Source organism: Camelus bactrianus, chromosome X (genome assembly GCF_048773025.1).
Source record: "Camelus bactrianus isolate YW-2024 breed Bactrian camel chromosome X, ASM4877302v1, whole genome shotgun sequence".
In the NCBI taxonomy this organism is placed as follows: Eukaryota; Metazoa; Chordata; class Mammalia; order Artiodactyla; family Camelidae; genus Camelus; species Camelus bactrianus.
The window spans coordinates 88,401,744-88,407,743 of NC_133575.1; the positions used below are offsets into that span (position 1 = coordinate 88,401,744).

The 6,000-nt window shown below is 44.1% G+C and overlaps 1 protein-coding gene across 2 annotated transcripts in view; it reads right to left on the bottom strand.

The window, feature by feature from the left end:
* LHFPL1 (LHFPL tetraspan subfamily member 1) overlaps positions 1-5,744 on the bottom strand; it is a 165,462-nt gene extending 159,718 nt beyond the window's left edge. Inside the window, exon 1 of one of the 2 annotated variants that reach the window (XR_006719251.2) lies at positions 5,340-5,744. The gene's annotated coding sequence lies outside the window, so the exon portion shown is untranslated. The remainder of the gene's footprint in view (positions 1-5,339) is intronic. The other variant, XM_010967781.3, reaches the window with a different exon arrangement.
* Between the last annotated feature and the right edge of the window lie 256 nt (positions 5,745-6,000).

Genomic DNA, 6,000 nt, shown 5'->3' on the forward strand with positions numbered 1-6,000 from the left:
ACTTGCCCAGGACCTTGTGATTCAATGGCAGGGCCATTATTTCCCACTTCTCCTCCACCTGCAATCTTCCCCCATATTCTTCACCACCCCAACAGTATTCCCATGAAAAGCCTCCATGGTTTCCCAGCCAGGATTTCAAAAACTGTTTATGGGTGGCAAAAGAATTACAGGGGAAGGACTGGGAAGGCAGGAGGAAGGCCACTTTGTCTAAGCAGCCTGTAACCAGCAGGACAAGGGCGTGGGCTGTTTCAAGTTTGTAGTCGGAACAAACCCCATGTATCCCCTATGAACATCATCACCTTGAGATCAAAAGTCCCAGGATGACAGCCAGAAGGGCAGAGAACTTAAGGCAGAGGAAGGGACTGCGTCAGTGAGTGGTGCCTAGACTATACTAAAATAAGAGGAGGACTTCTGACATCAAGTTAGCATCATCTGTGACAAATCAGGCTGTTTGAAAAATTACAAGACTACCAACCACTATTACCGTAATTTGATTCTAAAAAACGGCATTTTGAAGCCAAGCTGTAGGAAGGCAGAATCACAAAATTCAGTTTAAATTAAATATGTTGTGCTTTCAAAAAGCTCATTGACTCTCAGAATTTAAATTAAATATTTTCAAAGTCAGGAAAAAACTCATTGTCCTTATTTCACTTACGACTAGGATGTCCAGCCGTGCTAGTTCACTTGGGACTGAGGGGTTTCCTGGGCTGTGGGACTATCAGGGCTAAAACTAGGAAAGTCCCAAACTTGGACAAGTTAGTCACCCTATTTAGGACTAGAGGTGTGCTGAGTCAGCACCACCCACAAATAGCAGGTTGAGAATCACTGCCACAGATAATTTTCTAATGGTCTCTCTCCAGGACTCAAACAATATGAAGCTAAAAGTGGCCATGGAATTGAAAACAATGGAGAGATGAGATCTTTATATTTTGAATGTAAACCATTCTGAATCATAGGCTTGACCTCATACAATCAAGAAAGAGATTGCAGAGATCCAAATATTTTCTGAGCACAAAATAAGCCCCAGCCTAGCTTTTCCCGGAGCTGGACAGGGAGGCACTGGGCCACGTGGAGTCTGCATGCACGTTGCTACACGTCCGCCTGAGTTGGACAAGGGAGTGCATTTAAGCAAGCGCTCTTAGTTACTGCATCACCTGATAGCCCTCCGAAGCAATCCGGGTTCATTCCCAGGAGCTAGCCAAATCTCTTTATATTCACATAAACAAAAGTCGCACACGGTTGTACACTTCATCCAACTTTAATCTGCTTGAGTAGTTCATGTAACAAGAGCTTTGTTTCCCTGTCCTGGAACATCCAGCCACACAGCCCACACTGGATTTAAGAAACCAAGAACTCACCCTGGTGCTCCTGCAAAGTGATCCGGTAACCAGGTATTGATAAGATTGCTATTGACTCTCTCTTTTTAGTGGTCACATGGTCCCTCATCCCTTAGTTGTTTCATCTCCTAAATGGGTTACATGCTTCTTCCTGAGGGTGGCTGTATGAGAGGCAGTGAGTGTGGATAGAAAGTTGTAACAAGCAGGGTAGAGACATGAGGTCTGTCCTAAATTTGCTATTCTTATTAAAGGCTAGTGGTGAAGATATGGTAGTCATTCTAACACAGACTCATGGATAGAGCCCACTTCATCCTACGAGATGCAGGAAACCCACCTAAGCTGTACATGACAAACGGTTACCTACATTGCTTTTAAAGAACTTTAGAGGACTCTACAGTTTTTCTCAGTAGCTTGACAACCCTCACTGTCAAGAAATCACTTATGTCTCATTTTCAACCTTTTTCTGCTGCAACTTAAGGCCATTTCTTTTGGTTGGGTCCTCTTGGCCACGGTCCTCCAGATGAGAGCCCTTCACCAACTCACATTAACTCAGATTGCTGGTAGCTTCCCTTTAGACTTTTTCTCCCCAAATGAGCACTTGACCTCTCCCTGTGGTGTCTCACTGCCAAGCTTGTAATCATTTCTTCTCACATTTTCACTCCCATGTGCACCTACTCATATGTGGGCACTTACTTAGTATCAATGAAACTGAAAACATTTCTCTTATATTTTTCTTGGTGGAGAAAAACACACCAAAATTCTTCCAATACCTTACATCCTCCCCAGTCCCCACAGAAAAAAACCTCAAATCTTTTTGTTCCCACTTGAGCTTTTCATACAACTTCTGAGTCAAGGCCAGCATTACCTTACCGAGGCTAACAGGGTCCAGGCAAAGAAGCCAGCGAGTTAATGACCAGAAAACGAAGTGGTCTGAAAGGAAGTCTCTGACTTGCAGCTGCTGAGGAAAATGTGGCTGCAACATTCCTGGCTTTGGACTGGTTTGCGAAGAGCAGCTTTGTTGGGACGGGTGTTGGCAAAGGAATATGAATGGGCCCTCAGACAGTGTGCACAGCCTACCTGCCAACCTTGTGTGTACATCACACTCAGTGCTGAGACTCCTTTAGGAAACAAGCATATGGTTCCAGTGGGTAAATAGATTCCTACTCCAGAGAAATGCCTTTGCCCAATGGGACTCCTTGTATCAAGCTGGGTATATAAGCAGCCTGACTGTTCTAGATCTTTCTGCTTCAGACCCAGCCACAAAAAGAACCTACTACCACTTCCCAAATGTTTCTCTCCTTATTTTCTGCCACCTGCATCCCCCAGAAGTTTCTCCTCCTCTGTATATCTCCACAACTGGAGTTGCTCCAGGTTCTTCTGTGCCTGAAGTCATCTCGTGATTTAGCTACTCCCAAGGCTTTGTCTTCCATTTGTATCTTGGTGACTTGAAGAAGACCTCACTTTTTGTAAGCTTACTGAGCTATAATTGATATATGAAAACTTGCATACATTTAATGCATATATCTCAATGAGTCTGGGCGTATGCCCACATCTGTAATACCATCACCACAGCCAAGATACTAAACATATTCATAACCTTCAAAAAGTTCCTTGTATTGTTTTGTGGGTTTGTGTGCATATTAAGAACACTTAACATGAGATCTAGCCTCGTAATGTATCTTACAGTGCACAACACCATTTGTTAACTGTAGGCACCGAGTTGTACAGAAGATCTTTAGAAGTTATTCATCTAACATAACTGAAACTTCATACCTCTTGAGCAACAACTCCTCGTTCCCCCTCCCTCCAGCCTCTAGCAAACACCATTCTACTCTATGTTTAAGAAGACGTCACGTTTGGACTCAGTCTTGTCTTTCAATTCCTCAGCTTTCTTGCTTGCTGATCATCTTTCTAAGCCTTCTCCCTCCTTCCATCCTCTTTTAGTCTGGAGTAGAAAGACTAGCAAAACCAGCTGTGTTGGGTTTGTTTATTTCTTTATTTGCATCTCTCCATCCTGAGGTGGAAATGCTCACAAGCAGATAAGGCTCTAGGAGGCAGGAAGCCAGAGAGTAAGTGGAGGGAGAGGATCCACCAAATCATCAACAACCTAGAAGGTCAATTCTAAATAATGAAGCTGGCCATGCAGAGACAGAGAGAGTCCAGAAAAAGAACCTCCAGGTCAAGTCCTGGGCTATTCCCTTTCTCCAGAGTTTGAGGTTAGAAAGTTGGGAATTGCAATGACTTCTCTAAATTTCATATGAGCTTCTCCCTTCTTTGTTTAAAACAAAAATGCTGCTCACTGAGCTCCCCATCTGTCTTCTGCTTTGGAAACTGAGGTGTCAATTAGAGATCTTCATCTCAGTTCTTATTCCGGCTGGACAGGTGCCACTACCTTCAGTGATCAATTGATTGGCTAGGAATCCTATCTCACACCCTCCACCAGTTAGGAACTACTCTTACCAGCCTGCTCTGGCAAGACACTGTTAAGTCCTAACAACAATGGACTAACTTGTAGGGGAGCGTATAGCTCAGTGGTAAAGTGTCCTGGGTTCAGTCCCCTGTACGTCCGTTAAAAAAAATAAATAATTGCCTTCCCCCCCCAAAATAAAAATAAATTAACAACAACAACAACAAAAAAAAAAACAATGAACTAACTGGTAAAGCATTTCCTCACATCTTTAGGTTCATAGCCCAGTAGTCCTTCTAGCCATGGCCTCAATAGTGAACAAAATGCCAGGTCCACAGCCGACCTCCTCCATTTAGTGATCTGGCCAGTGTAGGAGAAGAGTGGACTGAATGCTTCTCCAACCACCTCATCAGACATGAGAGGCAACCTGGCATATTAAGAGTGTTTCTCCAAATGGGGTCGCTAACCCCTCTGCATCAGCATCACCTTCAATGCTTATTCAAAACACAGACTATGACATCATTTTAGGATTAACAGAATTCAAATTTCTGGGATTTGCATTTTTAAAAAATCCCCAATGGATTCTGATGGAAACTAATGGTTGAGAAATACTGTTTTAATGGACAAGAGTCCAGATTTTGGAATTTAGATCCAGGGTAGAGTCCTGAGGTCTGCCCAGTACAGGGTATATGAACTTGAGAGGATCACATAAAACCTCTGAGTTTTAGTTTCATCTATAAAATGAAGATGGAACATAAACTCAAGTGAAGTAACATCTGCGGTACACCTAACAGAGGATAGGTGTTAATTCTCCCATCTACTAGAGAAGACTCCATTCTCCCACAAGTAAGAGAGGAGACTCAGAGTCACTCAACAAGCAGAAAATCATTCCTCTCCCTTCCTCCTCCCCTAACCGGTCTCTTGGTGATTTCTCCTCACCCCTAGACTTCTTTTCTGCCTTCACTTCTCCACCACAAAACAGAATCATTTGGCCCAGTGTTCCTTTCAAGAATAGATTTATAGTTAAACTATTTCAGGTTTTTCTGGAAATCATCATGTTTGGCACACAGTAGGAACTCAAATATTTCCTGAGCAAATGCATTCTTTTATTTCCAGCCCGACTGACTTCAATATTTGCATTTCAGTTTGACCCCAACACCCCATTTCAGTAGCATAACCCCAATTTAGGCAAGTCTAAGAGATCAACCTGGCATATCAGCAAACCTGATCCACTTTTATTTCTACAGACAGTTCAGAACAAAATCCCTCCCTCCACTCCCAGAGACATGGACTTCCTCTCCTCAAATTACCAGGTCTCCTGGGGGAACCAACTAGTATTTAACCCCTAGGTCTTTATACCACGTCACTATGAAATAAGAATCCAGCCCTGATTCCTCCTAGTCTCTGTGCAAACAGACTTGAGGAAGTAAAAATGTACCAGGCTGCCTTTGGGAAGAAAACAGCTTCTCTGAGCTGTGAGATGAAAGGACAGGAAGCCTGAGAAAGGAAGGGGAGAAGGGGGGCTGAGCAAGGGGAGAGCAAACAGTTTCTTATCCAGCTGTTTCAACTGCATTTGGCCCAAGTTGCAAATTTACCTTCTGACCACGAAGGCTGATTGACTTGTTCCCTCTCTTCGGACTCAGATCTGAGAAACAACTTCTCCTCACAGCTTGTCAGAAGGGGATGGGAATCCCAGCTGCTCTTTGCAGTGATGCCTGAAAATCTTGCTTTACCTTTGGGAGAGAGGGGCGGAGTCCAACCTAATGGGAATTAACTCCAAACATGCTGGAGGCATCGAACCCAGCCTCAGACCCGCAGGCACTTGAAATAGCTTAGCGGGCACTGAGTCCCCCACCTCCATCCTCACAGCTGCCAAGTCAGCTCTGTGTGTGTGTGTGTGTGTGTGTGTGTGTGTGTGCGCGCGCACGCGCGCGCGCACGTCCCCACACTTGCATATCTTGCTCACTTCCTCACCTGCTGCCCAAATGCCTGCCGAGGAATAGAGGTCCTCCCTAACTTGCAAAGCCCTGAATAATCTCACCATGTATATTAGGTAGCAGATCTGTGTGGCTGGAAAGGACTCAGAAAACACAAGCCTGAAGGGAGTAAGACAGAATAACCTCTTCTCCCCAAACTGATTTCCACTTCATGATGGGGAAGGTGCTCCAACAGAGCCATCTACAGCTCCAAGATGTGACAAGTTTGCATTCAAGAAACTTAAAATCACATATTGAAAAGGCTAAATAATGCCTTTAA